General features: G+C 50.0%; 1 long non-coding RNA gene across 1 annotated transcript; it reads left to right on the forward strand.

Moving 5' to 3' along the window:
- Nucleotides 1–6,397: 6,397 nt before the first annotated feature.
- On the forward strand, nt 6,398–11,798 carry LOC122941493. The gene is made up of 2 exons (XR_006390461.1): nt 6,398–6,538; nt 11,711–11,798. It is a non-coding gene; the product is annotated as an uncharacterized LOC122941493 (long non-coding RNA).
- The last annotated feature ends 10,824 nt before the right edge of the window (nt 11,799–22,622 follow it).

Here is a 22,622-nt window from a genome sequence, read left to right on the forward strand (position 1 = left end):
TTCGCGGGCTTCTGGGGGCGGTCCTTCAGCTTCCTGCTTCCGGTCACTCGTCTGGCTCCCTGCACGGTCGGCGGCTCCTGCTCTCCTGCCCTTGCGTCTCAGGTGACCTTCGGCCTTTGTCCCTGGCTTATTCTTTTAGTCCCAGCGCTGACCCCATTTAGGCATCTGTCTAGTCATGTCTGCTCCCACTCCACCTCCTGCTGCCAGTCGCCCCCCCTCCTCCCCTGAGGGACTTAACCCCAATGATGCAGATGCGCATGCGCTGGCGCTGCAGCGCTCAGTGTCTGACGCGATTATGGCAGCCATGGGCTCCATGTCGTCAGTCTTGTCACAGACTATTGTCCAGGCTCTGTCCACACATCCCGCTAGCGCTCCCTTGCAAGACCCCATTGCCGCACCGCAGCCTACCTCTATTGATCCCCCTGTATTACAGGGGACTTTGACTGGTGCGCATCTTGCCACCCCAGAGACCGTGCTTAGTTCATGGAAAAGGGCCTCTTCCCGCCAGGCAGAACGGGCGCGGACATGGAAATGCGCTAGAGCGCAATCACCGGACCTGTCTGACTCGGATAGAACTTCAGACGAGGAGGCGTTAGCGGATTTTGATTACGGCACGGAGGAGGATCTCACCCCCCCAGTTCAGGGCCCCTCGACCTCCGCTGCGGCGGCCTCCTCTACCAAGGAGGTGGCGTCGACTTCCGCTGCTACCCGTTCTGAGGTCGTGTTGGATGATTCGGGCGAACCCATGTTCGACCCCGAGTCGTTACATCACCCTCGTTCGGCGGAATGGCTCCCCTCCCCTCATGTGGGGGCGTATCTGGAGCACTGGGTGCGTCACGCAACAAGCTTAGGGCCGAATGTCCCCGGCCAGTGGTCCCCAATAAAGTTTGTGACACCCCGTTGGTGGACCCCAAGATGTTGCAATTCTTGGCCAAAACGGGTTGGAACCCTAAAAAGGGCCTGGATTCAGCGCTCCGCAGCTGCCAGGACAAGATTTTGGACGTGTTTGGTCCATTGACCAGGATCTTGGAGATGGCAGAGGCGGCTAGAATTGAGGGTACCCCTATTAATCCGGTGGAATTGAGGGGCTGGGCCCAGAGGGCCATATGCCTTGCTGGCAACGCTAATACGGCCGTGGCGATTGAGGCGCAAGGCGATCTTGTTTAAGATCGACCCCAAATTGGCCAATTTGGCGCTCACTGAGGCAGGGAAGGATGCCCAGGCCTCCTCTTCGGCGAGTCCTTCATCAAGGACATGAGCCGGTTCGTGGGCACTTTTACTGCGCTGGACAAGGCCCAGGCCTCTATGCGCAGGGTCTTCCAGGGACGGGTCTCTCATCGGGCCGGCAGTGGTAGGGGCCGCCTGTCCGGCCGTGCAAATTTCCAGGCCCGTGGATCAAACAGAGGTTCCGGTGGACATCGTCCTCAGTTCCAGGACCAACGCAACGCTTCTCCGTTCTTCGCCACAAGAGGACATCAATGGCGTTCTCGCTCCTTCCGGGGCAACCCGAACCACCGCAGACCCTTGGGTAAGTGCCCCCCGGATTGGGGATCCTATGGTACCTTGTGTAGGGGGCAGACTCCTGCTTTTTTCCCACGCTTGGAGCCTCATTACCGCAGGATCCGTGGGTGCTTGCCATGGTCAGGGGATTTCACATAGAGCTCATGGGGTCTCCCTTATCTGATTCCTTCCCCTCCGCTCGTTCCCCTATCGCGCACGGACCGTGCGTTAGTGGACGCGGAATTACAGTCTCTCAGACAAAAGCTGGCGATAGAGCCGGCGCCCCCGGCATTCGGCGGGTGTGATCAGCAATATCTTTCTCGTGCAGAAGAAAGATGGGCAGATGAGACCGGTAATCAACCTTCGCTCTTTGAATGCGGTAGTACGTTACCGTCATTTCAAGATGGAAGGGATCCATCTCCTTCGGGACTTGTTAGTCCCTGGGGACTGGATGGTGAACGTGGACCTGAAGGATGCCTACCTGACGGTGCCGGTAGCCGCTCGTTCCAGGGACCTGCTTCGTTTCAGGTGGGAAGGAGAGGTCTGGAGATTCACCTGTCTGCCGTTCGGGCTGTCTTCAGCTCCCTGGTGTTTCACCAAGTTGCTGCGTCCGGTCGTGTCGTGGTTGAGGACTCGGGGTGTGCGCCTCATCATCTACCTGGACGACATCCTTCTGATGCACGAGTCCAGAGCGGGATTGCTGGTACATCTATGCTGGACGTCGGACCTATTGTCGGGTCTCGGTTTCCTCCTCAATTGGGAGAAGTCCTGCCTTGTTCCGGCCCAGAGGATGGAATTCTTGGGATTCACGGTGGATTCACTCTCGGAGTCCCTCAGTCTGCCGGTGGCGAAGTTGCGGGCGATCCGCAAGGAGTTGAGACATGCGCTCCTCGCTCCCCATCTCTCGTTACGTCACCTGGCCCGCATTATCGGCCTGTTGGCCTCGTCAATTCAGGCAGTGTTCCCAGCCCCACTGCATTACCGGGCGCTCCAGCGACTGAAGATCGCCCATCTTCGGACCGGTGCCTCCTTTGCGGACGCGGTGGTTCTGGATTCGGAAGCCCGGGAGGAGTTGAGTTGGTGGATTGCCAACCTAGAAGCGTGGAACGGGAGAGCGATCTTTGGTTCCCTACCGGAGTTGACAATCGAATTGGACGCGAGCCTCCAGGGCTGGGGTGCCCATTGCAACGGGGTCTCCACTGGGGGTCCCTGGTCGGCGGAGGAGTCCCTCCTACACATCAATGCGTTGGAACTCTTGGCGGGGTCTTTCGCGGTGAAGAGTTTCTCCAACGGGATCGCCAACGCGTGTATCAGGCTGCGGATGGACAACGTGTCGGCGGTCCGGTATGTCAACCGTTTGGGGGGTACTCGCTCGGCCACCTTGGCTCGTTTGGCCAAAGATTTTTGGTCATTTTGCCTGTCCAGGGACATCATGGTGCAGGCGGAGTATTTGCCGGGGTTGAGCAACGTTCAGGCGGATTGGAACTCTCGCTACCTATCGGATTGCAGCGATTGGCAGTTGGATCCGCAGGTGTTCGCGGCGATTTCGGATTTGTGGGGTCCGATGTCCGTCGATCTCTTCGCCTCTCGGCTCAACAGACAGCTCACCTGGTTCTTCAGTTGGCGTCCGGACCCGGAGGCGATGGCGGTGGATGCATTCCTCCAGGACTGGTCGGTGTCCCGCCTGTACGCGTTTCCTCCATTCTCGATGATCCCGAGGACACTCCTGCAGGTTCTCCGCCATCGGGCGGATCTGGTTCTGGTGGTTCCGTTCTGGGGGTCCCAGGTCTGGTTCCCTTCATTGTTGAAGATTCTGGTGGAGATCCCTGTTCTTCTCCCGAGCCGGTTGGATCTCCTACGCAACCCTCAGGATCTACACCATCCCCTTCTCCTCGATGGATCCCTGCGGCTGCTGGCGTGCCGGATCTCCGGACACCTGGATCTTTCGAGGGGATTTCGGCGGCGACTCGACGACTATTGGACAGCGCATGGGCTCCCGACACCAGAAAATCTTACCGGGCAGCCTGGAGAACTTGGGCTAACTGGTGCGTGGAACGGGACTTGGATCCCGTTTCGGCACCTGTAGCTGACCTGCTGCAATTTCTCACCTCTCTCTTTGAGGCGGGGAAGGCGTATCGGACCATTAACCTTTTCAGGTCTGCTATTTCTTCTACCCACGAGGGCTTCGCAGTTGTCGCTGCCGGTCAACATCCTTCGGTGTCTCACCTTCTTAGGGGGTTCGGTTGTCTCGTCCCCTCGGCCTCGTTTTTCCACTACTTGGGATGTTTCCCTGGTTTTCGCTTTCTTGGCCTCTTGGCCCGAGAATTCGGATCTATCACTTAGGCAGTTGTCCGCTAAATTGTTGGCTTTGTTTTCCCTCATTTCTTGTAAGAGTCTCGGACGTGCGGGCCCTTGATTACGACGCGCGTTCGTTTACCCCGGAGGGGGTTACCTTTAACATCTCGCGTCGCACCAAGACTAGCATCCGGTTCGTGTCCTACCCTAGTTTTCCCTCTTCTCCGATCTTATGCCCCGTGGCATGCCTTCGGGAATACGAGTCCAGGACTCTGGCACACAGGTCTCCGACCAGGCTGCAGCTGTTCGTTTCTATTCGGCATCCGTTTGGGCCGGTGTCTAGCCCTACGTTAGCACGTTGGCTTAAATGGATTATGTCCTTGGCGGGTGTTGACACTTCTGTCTTCACGCCCCATTCTGCGCGTGGGGCCTCTGCCACCGCCCTTGCGGTTTCGGGGGCCAGATTGGAGGATGTTATGCGTCTGGCCGACTGGTCTAATGTTACCACGTTCAGGGAGTTCTATTTCCGTCCTCCAGCTAATTTGTTTGCTTCTATTATTGACAGGCTTTGAACTTGCAATAGGAGCCTCCGTGTCTTGCTGTAAAACTAAATGATTTTCCTATTTCTTGACGTAAAGTCATAGTTTTATTAAAGACACGGAGGCGAGTATTGCCCCCCCTGGATTCCCTCCCTTGGGTCTGTTGGGTGGGTTGTTTTATTTCAGGGCTCGCTTATGTTTATTCTTTTGCTATGTTTTTTTGTCCTGTTATTTATTTAATGCCATTGTATTTATTGTCCTGTTGGTTATTTTATTGCCATTGTTGTGTTTGTTTAATGCACTTTATTGCCGTTGGTCATTCGAATCCTTTTGGTTCTGTTTGAGCAGATGGTTTGCGGACGCTCTTGTTCTGACATGCCGGTTTCACCTAGGCCCATGGTCTGTTCTCTCTTTCAGGATGAAGCTTCTTCCAGGATTGGATGCCGTGTTCCGGTTTAATGTTCTTCGGTGGTTGGCCAGGTTGGCGACTGCTGGTTCCTGCTTCGTTGAGACTGGATTTCTTCGTTACGGTCAAGTTTCAGAGTTTCGTTGGATGGTTCGAGATGTTGGCACCAGGTCCCCAAAGAAAGAGGAAGAGCCATAGGAGGAGCGGCCTATTATAGGGGCCATAGGGGAGGGACATTGGTTGCTATGGTTTCCTGTATGTTAATTTTTTCTCTTTGCTGCTATTGGTGGACAGTAAAGAAGGAGAAAGCAATACTCGCCTCCGTGTCTTTAATAAAACTATGACTTTACGTCATGAAATAGGAAAATCATTTAGTTGTTTAATTAGTTTTGCATCCATTTTCTGGCCAACAGCAGTTAAAAACGGACATTAGAAATGGATGATTAGCATTGACTTTTTTTAAAATAAAATTCTAATCCCTACACTATACATGATGTCCTCCATAGTTGCCCCCAGCAGTAATAATGTCCCCCATAGTCACTCCCAAAAGTAATAATGTCTCCTATAGTGGCCCCCAGCAGTAATAATGTACCCTGTAGTGGCCCCCCAGCAGTAGTAATGTCCCCTATAGTGGCCCACAGCAGTAGTAATGTCCCCCAGTCACCCCCAAAAGTAATGTCTCCTATACTGGCCCCCAGCAGTAATGTCCCCCATACTCGCCCCCAGCAGTTATAATGTCCCCCATTGTTGCCCCCCAGCAGTAATAATGTCCCCCATTGTTGCCCCCAGCAGTAATAATGCCCCCATACTCGCCCCCAGCAGTTATAATGCCCCCCATTGTTGCCCCCAGCTGTAATAATGTACCCCATAGTGGCCCCCAGCAGTTATAATGCCCCCCATTCTTGCCCCAGCAGTAATAATGTCCCCCATTGTTGCCCCCAGCAGTAATGTCCCCCATACTAGCCCCCAGCAGTTATAATGTCCCCCATAGATGCTCCCATCAGTAATAATGTCCCCCATAGATGCTCCCAGCAGTAATAATGTCCCCATAGTTGCCCCCAGCAGTAATGCCCCCCATCCTCCCCCCCAGCAGTTATAATGTCCCCCATTGTTGCCCCCAGCAGTAATAATGTCCCCCATAGATGCCCCCAGCAGTAATAGTGGCCCCCAGCAGTAATAATGTCCCCCACAGATGCCCCCAGCAGTAATAATGTCCCCCATAGATGCCCCCAGCAGTAATAATGTCCCCCATAGTGGTCCCCAGTTGCAGAGTCCACCATTTGCTGCCCATTGCACCTGCTGTCCTGCCTTGCACTCAGACCAACATCTCACAACAGGGGTAGCCCAACTACCATCAGCCAGAAGCCCCAACACCAGGGTCTGCCCTGAGGGTACAAAGGGTGTGCCCTCCAGTCACTCCACAGCCCCCGGGAGCGCCAGAGGGAGAGATTGCCAATGGCACAACTACCACTCCCATCCTCCACGCACTGCCCAGCGTCAGTGTACACCAGCCCTTTACACACAAGGTGGGGGGATATAGCCTCCCCTACAAATATTATCATATTGAGAGTTCTGTGACTGGAGCTCCTGTAAAACTTCTCCCAACCACCAGGAGGCAGCACGGAATCACTAATATCTCTAGGCTAAGGACGAGATCTCATCTCGCGAGGTTTCTGCCCTCCCTTTCTTTTCTCCAGCTGGCTTGTGGGCTCTCTGTACGGTACCGAAGCACCGGGTTCCGGTCCCCGGGGCGGTTTGTTGTGTAACTAAAGGGCCAGTGTGTCACTGACATCAAACGGTGAGTGATATGTCAACCGTCCTCTACTGTATGTGAGCGTCACCGGCCCAAATGCCCTATGTTGGCGTTGTGTGTCTGCCCTTTGGAGCAAGATCGCATCTGCGCATGCGTGCCGGCTGTAGTGGGTGGGCCCTAAGGGGTTTGTGAGTAACGACTGGACCTGTATCCCCGGACATATGGTCGTCACACACACGGCGGTACTGACTCGGGGCCTGTATTGTGGACCAGGTCCATTCACACGTCCGCAAAACACGGATACTGGCAATGTGCATTCCGCAATTTGCAGGCACTATGATAGAGAATGCCTAATCTTGTCCGCAATTGCGGACAAGAATAGGACATGTTCTATTTTTTGCGGAAACGGAAGCACAGATGCGGAAGCGCGGATCCGCAAATACGGATGCGGACAGCACATTCAGGCCCTATCGAAAATTAATGGGACTGCAACCGTTCCGCAAAATTGCGGAACGGATGCGGACCCATTTTGCGGACGTGTGAATGGACCATAAACAGGCACTGATAGGACTTCCTATGGATTTATTTCAATGGTGCCGCAGAAGATGCGGACAGCACACCGTGTGCCATCTGTAGTTCCGTTCTGCAGCCCCAAAAAATACAGTGTCCTATTCTTCAGTGCAATCGCGGACAAGACTAAGCATTTTCTATATAGCGCCAGTTCTGTGCGCTCTGCAAAATGTGGAACGTACACGGCGGTGTTCTGACAGATTACTATACCTTATCAGAATGCTATACCCTCGTCAAGTGACGCGGCTGCACCGGAAGTGATGAGAATCCGCTGGAGGAAGGGGTGTGCGGTGCTGTGTAAGCGCAGAACCACAGGTAAGTCAAAACTATAGCACCGCCGCGGGATAAGCACCCACTTAATGCGCATGCGCAAAACCGGCCGGGACACACTGTGCCTGGAGTCACGGCTGGGTAGGAGAGGGTGCGCACGCACGGCTATATACTCCCGTCGGCCACACACATCAGGATTACACCGCGCGTGCGCACTCAGGGGAGGTAGCTTTGTCAGTGCAAAATGTTCCATCAGATCTCCCTACCCCTGAGTGCGCAGGCACAGTGTGTGCATTAAGTTGGCGCTTCTCCCACAGCGGTGCTACAATTTCGACTTACTCGTGGATCTGCGCTTGCGCAGCACCGCACACCCCTTCCTCCAGCTGATTCTCATCACTTCCAGTGCGGCCGTGTCACCGGAAGTGACGAGGGTATAGCATTCTGATGAGGTAGTAATCTGGCAGAACACCGGTATCCATGTTTTGTGGCACGGTCGTGTGAATGTAGCCTAAACCTCGGATCGGAAGCACCTCTGTGGGCTTTCGGGTGCACATAGAACATGTTTTATCTTTGGCCGTATGTTGTGGATTGCGGACTGCTGAATGCTTACAGACTTCAGAAACCAGACATGAACAGAACCTGAGGGTCAGGCTCCATCAGCACAGTTCATGTGGTGAATGTCTTATATGGCACCCGTTCCTGTAGAGCATTGGCAGTTCCCTGTTAGTGACCATCTCGGTTCTGGTACCACACACACACACACACACACAGTATGTGCAGAGCCCTAGAGTCCGGGTTGTAGGTTGGGCTGAGAGGCAAGACGCTCATGGGAGGGCTTGGTATCGGATTATTAGCTTCACTCAGTGAAAACTAAGGCCTGATTCACACAACCATGAGAGGAGTCCTGTACGTAAGATGAGTCAGGGACATCTCAGGTTAATTTGCATATGTATCAAATAATTTATTTCTCACAATAAAAGCACACAGAGCTACAGGGGGACTGGGTATTGTGGATGTGCTCGCGGCCATCTAGCAACCCATGTCCTCAGCTCTATACCCAAAATCCCGGTGACAGGTTCCCTTTAACACATCTGTATGTATTAGGACGTGCTTGTGTTACACTGAAACGGAACAAACCGGATCCAGACGCAAAATCAATATAAGTCAGCGATGCTCGCCTGCAGTGGTTTTGTGTCCGGTCAAAAAATGGAACGGAAAGCATCCTGATCAGTTTTGTTCCCATTGACAATGAATGGGGACGAAACGGAACCGTATTGGCCTGGTTTTCAGATCCTCCGCCTTACTATGATGCCGGCGGTTCAGGTCCAGGAGATACGGCCGACGGTCTCGCGAATCAGGCCTAAAGCCACCGTGCACTCGGCAGTGTAGTTTATGTCATATTCGGGCAGATTTCCCTGCGTTTCTGCAGCAGAATTCCCATGTGTTACCTTGTGCAATGCAAAGGGTGGGATCTGCACTGAAAATCCGCACACACAGCTGACAGGCTGTGGATCTCACTTACTCCCCCCCCCCCCTGCTTCCGGTCAATTGCTGGATTCAACAGATTACCGCCAGTCCCCTATTGACTATAACGGGATCTAGCTGTGTTTCTGGCATAAATGGCGGGTTTTAGAAGGAAAAATACCGCTGCACGTGAAGATGTGAACGTAGCCTAATGTGTACATGGCTGCCTGTGTATAATGGCACTAGAGGGCCCATTCTGACCCTGCAGTAAAGCATACTTTTATAAGGCGGTATGGCCGTATAACCTACTGTATATAGTTGGTACGTGCCGGTGACATGTTCTCAGAAAAATATAGTTTTATACAGTGTCATAAACAGGACTGCACAACTTTACTTCCCTGTCTTCCTGGAGCCATAACTTTTTTATTTTTCCCATTCACGTATCCGTATGAGGGCATGTTTTTGCGGGACAAGTTGTACTTTATGGTTTGAAACAGCAGAGACCCGCCAGCTATGGGCGCCCGCTGCATGCACGAGTTGGTGCCATATTTAAAGACAGCACCAGCGCCGTACATGTATGGTGCTGGTAGCGAAAGGGTTAATAGCAGCTTTTGATTTACATGGGAGCTTGCAGTATAGATGACACTTTTCATTTTCTATTTAGACTTGGGGAGGATGCTGAGTCTTCTTGAAGAGACCAGTCCTGTTTGGAGACTTACTGGTAATGTTCCATGGGAAACAATGCTCCATAGGGAGCCACTTCCAAGAGGTGGCGCTAGCGGGATGGTTCTCTTCCTTGGGAGATACCTCTTTGCATATTCGTTTCCCACTAAGTGTCCATACCATGGAGAACTTCCAGTAAGTCTCTATACAGGACTGGTCTATTTAACGCTAGCGATCATCCGTCTAGGCATAGCTGTGTGATACGTCCACACGGCACTGTGGCCATTGTTACGCTAATGAGACTGCACGGTTTAGACGTTGTAAGGCCTCATGCACATGTCCATATTGCGGTCCGCCAACCAGGGATCTGTAAATTACGGACACTTTCCTTGTGCAATCTGCATTTCTCTCACTCCATTAGTAGAAATGAACAACATACTGATACAAAGTACAGTCCTGTGCGTGAGGCCTTAATGGCTGTGCAGCACCTTACTACTGCATCCATTAACAATGCAGACGACTAAACATTGAGGTCTCATTGGTTTAATGGGAGCCAGCTGCGTCCCATATGGCTGTCCGGTGCTGCCACGCTGTCTGGTCATACCCTTACTGGTATTGGCGGTAAAGGGAGATGGCGTCTCAGGCAGAGTTCTGGAGTTTTATTCAGTACTGCCCTTTAGTACTTGGGCAGTTAGGCCCCTTTCACACAAGTGAGTTTTCCACGCTGGTACAATGCGTGACGTGAACACATAGCGCCCGCACTGGATTCTGACGCATTAATTTCAATGGGTCCGTGTACATGTTTTTTTCACGCATCAGTTCTGCGTTGTCTGAAAAACGCAGCATGTTCTATATTCAGCATTTTTCACGCAGCCCTGGCCCCATAGAAGTAAATAGGGCTTTAGTGAAAAACACATTGCATCCGGAAGCAAGTGCAGATGCCATGCGTTTTGCACTGATGGTTGCTAGGAGATGTTGTTTGTAAAACATCTGTTTTTTATCACACGCGTGAAAAACACATCAAAACGCATTGCACCCGCGCCGAAAAAACTGAACGCAATCACAGACAAAACTGACTGAACTTGCAAAATGGTGCGAGTTTCACTGAACGCATCCGGACCTAATCTGTCGCGCTCGTGTGAGAGGCCTTAGGCCCCTTTCACACGGGCGAGATTTCCGCGCGGGTGCGATGCGTGAGTTGAACACATTGCACACGCACTGAATCCCGACCCATTCATTTCTATGGGGCTGTTACACATGAGCGGTGATTTTTCACGCATCACTTGTGCGTTGCGTGAAAATCGCAGCATGCTCTATTTTGTGCGTTTTTCACGAAGGCAGGCCCCATAGAAATGAATGGGGTTGCGTGAAAATCGCAAGCATCCGCAAGCAAGTGCGGATGCGGTGCGATTTTCATGCACGGTTGCTAGGAGATGATCGGGATGGAGACCAACATGGTTATAAGGGAAAATAATAGCATTCTGAATACAGAATGCATAGTACAATAGCGCTGGAGGGGTTAAAAAAAATAAATAAATAAATTTAACTCTCCTTAATCCACTTGATTGCGCAGCCGGCATCTCTTCTGTCTTCTTTCTTTGCTTTGTGCAGGAAAAGGACCTGTGGTGACATCACTCCGGTCATCTTTTACCATGGTAATGGGTCATGTGATGACCGGAGTGACGTCACCACAGGTCCTTTTCCTGCACAAAGCAAAGAAAGAAGACAGAAGAGATGCCGGCTGTGCGATCAAGTGGATTAAGGTGAGTAAAATAAAAAAAATGTAACCCCTCCAGCGCTATTTTACTATTCATTCTGTATTCATTATTGTATTATTATAACCATGTTATAAGGGAAAATAATACAATCTACAGAACACCGATCCCAAGCCCGAACTTCTGTGAAGAAGTTCGGGTTTGGGTACCAAACATGCCGATTTTTCTCACACGAGTGCAAAACGCATTACAATGTTTTGCACTCGCGTGGAAAAATTGCGCATATTCCCGCAACGCACCCGCACATTTTCCCGCAACGCCCGTCTGAAAGAGGCCTTAGAGTGAAAGTATTTTTTTTCAGGCACCACCTCATTCTTCTTTGTAAGACCATGGAAATTATGAAATGTGACAAAAATGTGTTTAGTGGCATTTTTTTTTTTTTTGGTGCCATAGACATCCATTTTATTTTTTCTGCTTAAAAAAAAAATCATGGGTCAATGTGTATTTCAATTTTTTTTTTTTCTTTTTTTAATAGAGATCCAGAGGAAGTGACATCGGAGGGGGGGGTTACATAGAGCCCAAGAAAATGCAATAAAAACTGCATGTCATGTGAAATAAAAGCATTTTTGGGTTGGGTTTTGAAGTGAAAAAAGGCAAACCAAATTCTTGTGACGAAAGCCTTAAAGGACCCTGCAGTGCTAGTAGAGATTCAGACGTGATCCCAGAAGTGCCGGCCGCACAGGATTCTGCAGCATCTCTGATAATCCAGTTGTCCAAAGTAATAAACAAATCCAGTGCTCCAGACAAAAAAAATACCTAGTAGCCATTGGCTCCTGAACTGAAAAATGTAGTCGCCAAATCGAAACCGAATCCAAATTTTGGTATCGTGACAACGCTATGCCGATCAGATGTCACCATAAAAAAGTATTGCGATACTCAATACCGCGCAAAAAAATAAAATAAAAAAATCTGCATGCATTTCGCATTTTATGAACCGTTCGGCCCATAATAGAACAGTCCTATCCTATTTTTTGGGGTGACAAGGTGACTAAAAAATGGCGAATGCTCACTGCATAGGAGATATTTTTTAATAATTTAATAGTTTGGACTTTTCGGACGCAGCGCTATGTAATATGTTTATTTATTGTTTATATATTTTATATGTAAAATTGGGAAAGGGGGGATTTAAACTTAATATTTTAGGCTACTTTCACACTTGCGTTTTTCTTTTCCGGCATAGAGTTCCGTCACAGGGGCTCTATACCAGAAAAGAACTGATCAGTTTCATCCCCATGCATTCTGAATGGAGAGCGATCCGTTCAGGATGCATCAGGATGTCTTCATTTCAGTCATTTTGACTGATCGGGCAAAAGATAAACCCGCAGCATGCTACGGTTTTATCTCCGGCGAAAAATACTGAAGATTTGCCTGAATGCCGGATCCAGCATTTTTTCCCATAGGAATGTATTAGTGCCGGATCTGGCATTCAAAATACCGGAATGCACCCGCACTAAATCCGGACCCATTCACTTCTATGGGGCTGTGCACATGAGCGTTGATTTTCACACATCACCTGTGCGTTGCGTGAAAATAGCAGCATGCTCTATGTTGTGCGTTTTTCACGCAATGCAGGCCCTATAGAAGTTAATGGGGCTGCGTGAAAATCGCAAGCAATCGCAAGCAAGTGCGGATGCGGTGCGATTTTCACGCATGGTTGCTAGGTGACAGTCTATTCACTGTATTATTTTCCCTTATAACATGGTTATAAGGGAAAATAATAGCATTCTTTAATGCAAAATGCATAGTAGAAGGTCAATATAATAAACATTGGTGGCGCAGTGCGCCCCCCCAACACCCCAATATAATAAACATTAGTGGCGCAGTGCGCCCCCCCAATATAATAAACATTGGTGGCGCAGTGGGCAGTGCCAATGAGGGTTAAAAAATAAAAATAAAAAATTATCTTGCCTCCAATTGCTCGTCTCCTGTTCTTTCTTCAGGACCTGTCAAAGGACCTGTGGTGACATCACTGTACTCATCACATGATACATCCCCATAGTAATGGACCATGTGATGAGCTCAGTGACGTCACCACAGGTCCTGAAGAAAAAACGGGAGACCAGCAGCTACGCGATCAACTGGAGGAGGTGAGTTAATTTTTTAAATAATTTTTTAACCCTCATTGGCACTTCCCACTGAGCCACCAATGTTTCTTATACTGGGGTGTTTGTGTGGGGGGGGGGGGGGGGGGTGCGCACTGTGCCACCAATGTTTCTTATACAAATACAGGAGGCGGGTGCCGGAATCAAATAGCCGGCACCCGACTTTTGTGACAGGGAGCTGCGATCAGCGGCAGTTAACCCCTCAGGTACCGCACCTGAAGGGTTAACTCAACTGCAGCTGATCGCAGCTCCCTGTCATAGAGGTCGGGTGCCGGCTATTTGATTCCGGCACCCGCCTCCAGTATTTGTATTACAGGTCAGTTATCTTCATTGGTGGCGCAGTGGCCACAGCCCCTCCCCTCTCTTCTTATTCGCGGAGGTGGCGGCGGCAGCAGCACAGGGGGGAAGGAGAGACTCCACCACTGCGCTGCTGAGAAGAACATCGGCGGGGGGCAGAGAGCTATCATCTCCTGTGCCCCGCCGCTGTATTCAACGGCAGAGCTGCGGTGGCGGGTCTAGTCGCAAATGGCGACAAGACTAAAAAGTATTGTCGCCATTTGTAAATTCTAAGTCGCATTGGCGACCATTTTGGTCGCCATCTGGAGCCCTGCTCCCCCAAGCCAGCAACTTTCATAAAACAATGTATATGATCCTCCACTGCTGCAGCCATTATGTGCTCGTGCAGACTGGATACTGCTGCAGCCAGTCACTGGCCTCAGCAGTACCAAGGTTATCCAGACAAGTGCTGACACATTAGTCCTCATGCACACGTGTCCTTATTTTCATCTTCAAAATACCTTCCCTGCATTCTGCATTTTCTCACTCCCGTAAATAGAAAGTGCCAGTCTCATTCACAGTGCGGACCAGACATCTTCCATAATTCGTGGAGCGGCCACACGGATAAAATACCAAAATACGGGCGTATGCGTGTCCCATAGATATGAGTGGTCAGTGTGCAACAAATGCAGATGTCACATGGATGAAATCCAGTCGTGTGCATGAGGCCTTTTGGAGTGCGGTACATTTTCTTCCTGGCTCACGTCCAGGATTTCTGCTCATAAATCTTTTCTGTAACTTGAAGCTTTTGTTTTTGTCAAGTTGCTGACTGCTTCAGTTTTTGACATTACTCCTCCTGAGGCGGCTTTATCTGCAGACCTTTCCTGGGCTTCTTCTAAGTTCTGATTACCGTATTTTGCGCCCTATAAGGCGCACCTAAGGTTTTAGAGGAGGACAATAAGAAAAAAATATTTTTCATTACACCTCAGGTCAGACCACCGATCAGACCCCAAATGCTAATAAGACCTCAGCTGACAGCCCCAATCAGACCCCAAATGTTAATAAGACCCCAATGACCTCAAATCAGACCCTGATGTAGATTACCCCCAATTAGACCTGATAAGAGCCCCATGCCTCTCATCAGTACCCATATCTGCCCTTATACCTCTCAGCCCCCATTATGCCCCCAGCAGCCTCATGTTTTATTAAATAAAAAAACACTTACCTCTCCTGCTCCTGGATGCCGCCGCTCCTCACCTACATCGCGATCCTCTACCTCCTGCTGTTGGCTGTGCTGTGATCTGACGCGCACATGGTTAGGTCACAGAGCGCCCTCACGCTGTGCGCAGCCCTGCACAGCTGAGGACCAGGAAGCGGTGAGTACAGAGCGTTTACCGCTTCCTGGTCCTCCAGTACTATAATGGAAGTGCTCATTAGTATTCACCCCATAAGACGCAGGGGCATTTTCCCCTCACTTTTTTGGGGGAAAAATGCGTCTTTATAGGGCAAAAAATACAGTACATCTGACACAATGAATGACAAGCCGAGCTGCAACAACAGCCAGTGAGATGTTCTGCAGACTAGTGAGGAGCTGTCTGAGAGCATTCCTTCTGCCCTTCATCTTTCTATGTCATAGGTTGTTCATTGTATTTAGGTCAGATCACATAGATGGCTAGTTAGGGAAAAAAAAGTCTGCTTTCTTCAAAAAATTAAGTGCGTAAAAAAGAATGTGTGTGTATATATATATATATATATATATATATATATATATATATATATATATATGATAATTTACATATAGGTGCTACAAACTACAACTTGGGGTACCTTCATGTAAATATATGCATACTGCCCCTAAAAGGGTTATTCCTATCTGATAAAATGATGGTATAGTGCTTGGAAATATAGTCCTTACTCTAGACCCCCACTATTCCTCAGAAGGGGCCACAGTGCTGATTTAAGCCTCATGAGGACACCCGTTGCAAAGTAGTGGTTCATCCGTGAAGGATCTGTGTTTGGTCCGTGTTTTTTGCTTTCCGCATGTCATCCATATTCCACAGACACTGCTTAGCTGAAAATTAATTTCAAGAGCATCTCCTAGCAATGAACCGTGAAACACAGTCGCCATTCGTGTTGTCCGTGTTTTTTCCTGGACCCCTACATTTTAATGGTAGTGCTGGATCCTTAAACACAGACCAAACTACAGCGTGTCTCTGTGACCCGTGGTCAGTGGAAAATCACAGATGAGTGAATACAGACCTTTTAAAATCAATGGTTAGTGCAGCGTACTGCCAGCTGCCCCTTGGATTTCTCGCTAAGAGGACGTAATCGGAAGAACCTAGGGCGGGCCAGAGGGGTGAAAGGGGAGTGGTTTCGTAGGAAAAGCACCGAGGGGCCTGGGCACCGGCCCATGAACGCCGCCCATGGGCAGCTTCAGAAGCTAATTAACATATTGAATACAAGTGTTTTTTTCTGAGAAAATCGCTGGTGGACAGCAATATGGAAGGCAGCATTCTAATATGGGGAATGTAATGGAGATCCTGGGGTTAGTGTTCTATAAGGGTGATTTTAGGCTACTTGCGGCAAAGTGATCAGGCAATCTGCATGCAGATGGACAGCATTTGTAGACGGATCCAGATGCGGATCCGTCTCACAAATGCATTGCAAGAACGGATCCGTCTCTCAGTTTGTCATACGGACAAACGGATCCGTTTCTATTTATTTTTATTATTTTTTTACATTTTTACCGGTCTGCGCAATTCCTGTATTTTTTATGCCGGATCCGACACTAATACGTTCTGGCAACTGATCCAGAATTTTGGACGGAGATAATACCGCCGCATGCTGCGGTATTTCCTCCGTCCAAAACGCCGTTCAGTGACTGAACTGAAGACATCCTTATGCAACCTGAACGGATTTCTCTACATTCAGAATGCATGGGGATGAAACTGATCAGTTCTTTTCCGGTATTGAGCCCCTAGGACGGAACTCTGTGCAGGAAAAGAATAATGCTAGTGTGAAAGTACCGTAAGGTGAAAGACTCCCTTTAAAATGAAATGCAAGGTCAGCGGCTCTAATTCGGCAAGGAGAGCTATTTGGCTTAAAGGGATTCTTTCACGAGATTTGAGGCCTATAACCTAAACATATGGCCAGGTCCCTACTAATACGCTGAATCCGAAACTGACCTTATTAAATGTGCCTGTGGCTCTATTAGCAGATAAAACAGGTTTTTATAACCTGTCATTCACGTACCTAATGTGCCCAAGGGGACGTCTCTTCATGCAGGGTGTCCGGCTGCAGCCATCTCCGTCTGGTGCCCAGCGCCGCCTTCCCACTAGAAATCGCCGCCCTCCCTTTCAATAGATCCGTCTACCTCACCTCATCGCCACCTCCCTCACCTCAGCGCCTCCTCCGAAATCGTCCTCTCTCCTCAGCCAGATCCCGCGCGTGCGCACTAGGTATAACCTGATGCGCCCGTGCGGACTCCTGGCAGCGGCCTCATTGAGCGAAGTGCGCATGCGCTGGCCGGCGCACTTCGCTCAAACCTGCCTTGACCGCCCTATTGCAGCCATCCTCTCACAGCCGCACGGGATCTGGCTGAGGAGAGCGGACGATTTCGGAAGCGGCGCTGAGGTGAGGGAGGCGGATATATTGAAAGGGAGGGCGGCGATTTCTAGTGGGAAGGCGGCGCTGGGCACCAGACGGAGATGGCTGCAGCCGGACACCCTGCATGAAGAGACGTCCCCTTGGGCACATTAGGTACGTGAATGACAGGTTATAAAAACCTGTTTTATATGCTAATAGAGCCACAGGCACATTTAATAAGGTCAGTTTCGGATTCCGCGTATTAGTAGGGACCTGGCCATATGTTTAGGTTATAGGCCTCAAATCTCGTGACAGAATCCCTTTAAGGGATGTCTGGTGACACGGGTTCAAAGAGTCTGTTGTGCCAGGGACATTATCTCTTTGGAACAGTTTTGGATGACCTTCTAGAGAAGGCCTCTGATAACAAAAAAGGGTTTCCTGTCTCCAGACCTCCAAAAAGACAACAGTTTTTTCGGAAAAATATAAAAAATTCAAGATAGACAAAAGACAGAATTTCCAACAAGAGAACAGAAAGAGGAAGGATAAGAGATTCCTGTCTAATTCTCAGTCCACTTCAGGGTCCAAGGCTAGTCAACAATGACTCTCGTCAAGCCCCTGGATTCTTGGTATTATAAAAGACTGGTTCCGTCTAGAGTTTCTCTCCCCCACCAGAAAGATTACAAATTACAAATCTTATGCAGAATTCTACAAGAAACCTAGCATTAAAACAAGACGTTTTTCCCTTTTAGAGAAAACGGTTCTAGTTACAAAGGCTACAAAGCACACGACCGTTGTGCGTTTTGCGGTCCGCAGATTGCGGAATGACACGGACAGCTATTAATATAACTGCCTATTCTTGTCCGCAAAACAGACAAGAATAGGGCTAGTTATTTTTTTTTATTTTTTTGCGGACCACGGAACGGAGCAACGGATGCGGACAGCACACGAAGTGAATGGGTCCGCATCCAAGCCGCAAAAACTGCGGCTCGGATGCGGACCAAAACAACGTTCGTGTGCATGAGGTCTAAACCTGAGAGACTTAAATTAGTTCCTAAGATACAAAAAAAGCTGAATGGAATCTATACAGTCTGCAATAAAACATCTATGGCCACCAGAGACATAAAAGATGCCTATTACCACATCCCAATTCAGGGCAGTTTCCATGGAAGGCCAAGTCCATCCTCTACAACACAGAGCACTTCCGTTTGGAATATCTCAGGCTCTTTACAAAGTTGATGGCAGAGGTTATGGCCCACACAATACATTTTGGTTATCCTTTAGGCTACTTTCACACTCTCGTTTGGTGCGGATCCGTCATGGATCTGCACAGGCGGGACCCGTTCTGATAACACATCCGTCTGCATCTGTTCAGAACGGATCTGTTTGTATTATCTGTAACATAGCCAAGACGGATCCGTTTTAAACACCATTGAAAGTCAATGGAGGACGAATCCGTTTTCTATTGTGCCAGATTGTGTCATGGAAAACGGATCCGTCCCCATTGACTTATATTGTGTGCCAGGACGGATCCGTTTGGCTTAGTTTCGTCAGACAGACACCAAATCGCTGCAAGCGAATCCACAGATTCCCCCATAACGGTGGGTAGCCGCAGATTCCCCCATAACGGTGGGTAGCCGCAGATTCCCCCATAACGGTGGGTAGCCGCAGATTCCCCCATAACGGTGGGTAGCCGCAGATTCCCCCATAACGGTGGGTAGCCGCAGATTCCCCCATAACGGTGGGTAGCCGCAGATTCCCCCATTAGTTCAAAAGCACATCTTTTGGTTCAAAATATAATTTTTCTTTTATTTTACTCCTCAAAACCTAGGTGCGTCTTATGGGCAGGTGTGGTTTTATAGGGCGAAAAATACGGTAGCTGCCAAGCAGGTAGATAGCCCCATGTAAACAATGCATGAGATCCTCTGAAAAGGAAAGGTGGAATCTGATTGGTTGCTATGGACAACTAAGCCAGTTGTACGTTACACCAGTTTTGATGATAAAAACTCCCATGCAAATTAATCTTCAAGTGTCCACTGGGTGTTTCTTCAGCAGGAAGGTGTCCTGTGATCTTGGTTGTAGCTGTGCCCATATTAACTTAAAGGGAACCTGTCATCAGGATTTTGTGTATAGAGCTGAGGATATGGGGTGCTAGATGGCCGCTAGCACATCCACAATACCCAGTCCCCGTAGCTCTGTGTGCTTTTGAGGACTGGGTATTGCAGATGGCATTTATCATGTAGAGAACGTTAATATAAGGCACTTACTAATGTATTGTGATTGTCCATGTTACCTCCTTTTCTGGCTAGATTTGTTTTTCCATCACATTATACGCTGCTCGTTTCCATGGTTATGACCACCCTGCAATCCTGCAGCAGTTGTCGTGCTTGCACACCATAGGAAAAAGTGGCGGACTCTCTGGTGGCCGGGACCGAGGGAGCTCATATAGGCTGGTGCTTTTTTCTATAGTGTGTAAGCATGACCACTGCTGTTGGATTGCAGGGTGGTCGTAACCATGGAAACAAGCAGTATATAATGTGATAGAAAAATGAATCCAGCCAGCAAAGGAAGCGATATGGATAATAACAATACAATAGTAAGTCCCTTGTATTAAATTTCTCTACATGATAAATGCCACTTGCTGAACTGCCTGGTTCTGTCAAAGTAAAGAGGATGCAGTAAGGAGCCTCCAGGTGTAATGGTAACGCCCCCATTGTTCCTAGAGGCTCATTTCCATATATTGAAACATAATTTTTCTCAGTAATACGAGTAAATATGAACATGGGATCAACACCGACGTCTTCAGCTGCCAAGTGCACATACAACAGGTCAGACAGGTTCATAGGTACAAGTCTACTGAGTCCCCTGCAGACAGATGTCAATCAGGACTAGATGGGAGCGGAGGCCACCAAGATCACTGGGCTCTTTCTTCTAAAAGAACACTGAATGGACACTTGAAGATGTGTTTAAGGTGTTCTGTTCTGAAGACTGTCTAAACTCCAAAACTCCAGCTGTGGTGAAACTACGACTCCCAGCATGCTCCATTAATTTCTATGGCGTTCTGAGAACAGCCAAGCGTGGGGGCATCTTGGGAGTTGTAGTTCTACCACTGCTGGAGTGCCAGATGTTAGCCATCACAGCTTAGGGTGGGTTCACATCTGCGTTCTGGATTTCGTTATGGCTCTCCGTAATAACGGAAAATAACGGAATACATAAGACGGAAGGACGGATCCGTTATGCTGCCCATAGACTTCTATTATGGCAGAATGCAAACGGAAGCCTTTAAAAGGCATTCCGTCCTAATAGAAGTCTATGGGGAAGCATAACAGATCCATCTGGTTTCCGTTATGCAGAACGGAGAAAAAAGTCCTGTGCGACAGGACTTTGTTTTCCATCTTGCATAACAGGACACAGATGGATCCGTTATGATCCGGCCCTATAATAAGGCAGACAGAGCGGCTGCCTTAGGGTGCAGAGACGCCAAGGGGGGGAATAAAACTTTTTTTTTTTTTTTTTTTTTTTTATAAATCACTTGCGCGCCGCCGGCCCCTGGCCGTTCTCCTCTGTGTGGTCCTGGTATCTTCTCTTTGGGATCCCGACAAGTTTGAGGACCCCCTCCGTGTCACATTTTCTCCCCCCCCCCCCCCTCCGTGTCACATTTTCTCCCCCCCCCCCCTCCGTGTCACATTTTCTCCCACCCCCTCCGTGTCACATTTTCTCCCACCCCCCTCCGTGTCACATTTTCTCCCACCCCCCTCCGTGTCACATTTTCTCCCACCCCCCTCCGTGTCACATTTTCTCCCACCCCCCTCCGTGTCACATTTTCTCCCACCCCCTCCGTGTCACATTTTCTCCCCCCCCCTCCGTGTCACATTTCTCCCCCCCCCCCCTCCGTGTCACATTTTCTCCCCCCCTCCGTGTCACATTTTCTCCCCCCCCCTCCGTGTCACATTTTCTCCCCCCCCCTCCGCGTCACATTTTCTCCGCCCCCACTCCGCGTCAGTTTCTCCGCCCCCACTCCGCGTCACAGTTTCGTCGCCCCCACTCCGCGTCACAGTTTCTCCGCCCCCACTCCGCGTCACAGTTTCTCCGCCCCCACTCCGCGTCACAGTTTCTCCGCCCCCACTCCGCGTCACAGTTTCTCCGCCCCCACTCCGCGTCAGTTTCTCCCCCCCCCTCCGTGTCACATTTTCTCCCCCCCCCCCTCCGTGTCACATTTTCTCCGCCCCCACTCCGCGTCACAGTTTCTCCGCCCCCACTCCGCGTCACAGTTTCTCCGCCCCCACTCCGCGTCACAGTTTCTCCGCCCCCACTCCGCGTCACAGTTTCTCCGCGTCACAGTTTCTCCCCCCCCCCCCCCCCCCCCCCGAGTTCTGGGGGCCAAAATTTAGCTTCGCTTGTGTTGGCAAAAATCCTTGCAGCGGCCCTGGTTATGATTCCCATAGACTTCTATAAAGACGGATCAAAACGGAATGCCTCTAAAGCCTTCCATTTTGACTGCCATCTTATGGGTTCCGTTATTTTCCATTAGAACCATTTTATAACGGAAAGCCATAACGGAATCCAGAACACAGATGAAAGTAGGGTTGTTGCGGGTATCGAAATTTCGATACCCAATCGATACCGGGATTTCCATTTTTTCGATACTGGGCTGCGCTTCTGCGCAGTCTAGTATCTCTAAACATGAGCGCACTGCTGTCGGCGCGCTCATGTTCTCTCAGGTGCACGGGGAGAAGGAAGCTGTCCTCCCTCCCCCTGTACTGCCACTAATGAGAAGAGAGGGGCGGGCGCACTGCGCCACCAATGATACGACCTTTCCTACACAGAGCGGTGCCCAGCGATGTCCCAGCACTCACCATTATTCCTGGGCACCGCTCCGTTCGCCCGCAGTGCCCCATTACTGTCTCCTCTCCTGCTCCACATGCTAATTACTATCGGAGCGATGGGGAGGAGACATCAGCTTCACTAGTGGGCGTTCCTTCTCCCTGCGCTGCGATTGGACAGCGCTACAGCCAGGGAGAAGGAACGCCCACTAGTGAAGCTGATGTCTCCTCCCATCGCTCCGATAGTAATCAGCAGCATGTGGAGCAGGAGAGGAGACAGTAATGGGGCACTGCGGGCGAACGGAGCGGCAGCCAGGAATAATGGTGAGTGCTGGGACATCGCTGGGCGCCGCTCTGCGTAGCTTAATACTTAAAGTCTGGACCCAGGAAAAGTAGACTTTAACACATAATACAGGAGGCGGGCACCCTGCCCCTGACAGGGAGCTGCGATCAGCGGCAGTTAACCCCTCAGGTGTGGCACCTGAGGGGTTAACTGCCGCTGATCTGCCAGTACCCGCCTCCTGTATTAAGGGGTAATTATCATTGGTGGTGCAGTGTGCCCCCCCCCCTCAACCCTCTATCCCATTAAAATCATTGGTGGCAC

Source organism: Bufo gargarizans, chromosome 6 (assembly GCF_014858855.1).
Source record: "Bufo gargarizans isolate SCDJY-AF-19 chromosome 6, ASM1485885v1, whole genome shotgun sequence".
Classification (NCBI taxonomy): Eukaryota; Metazoa; Chordata; class Amphibia; order Anura; family Bufonidae; genus Bufo; species Bufo gargarizans.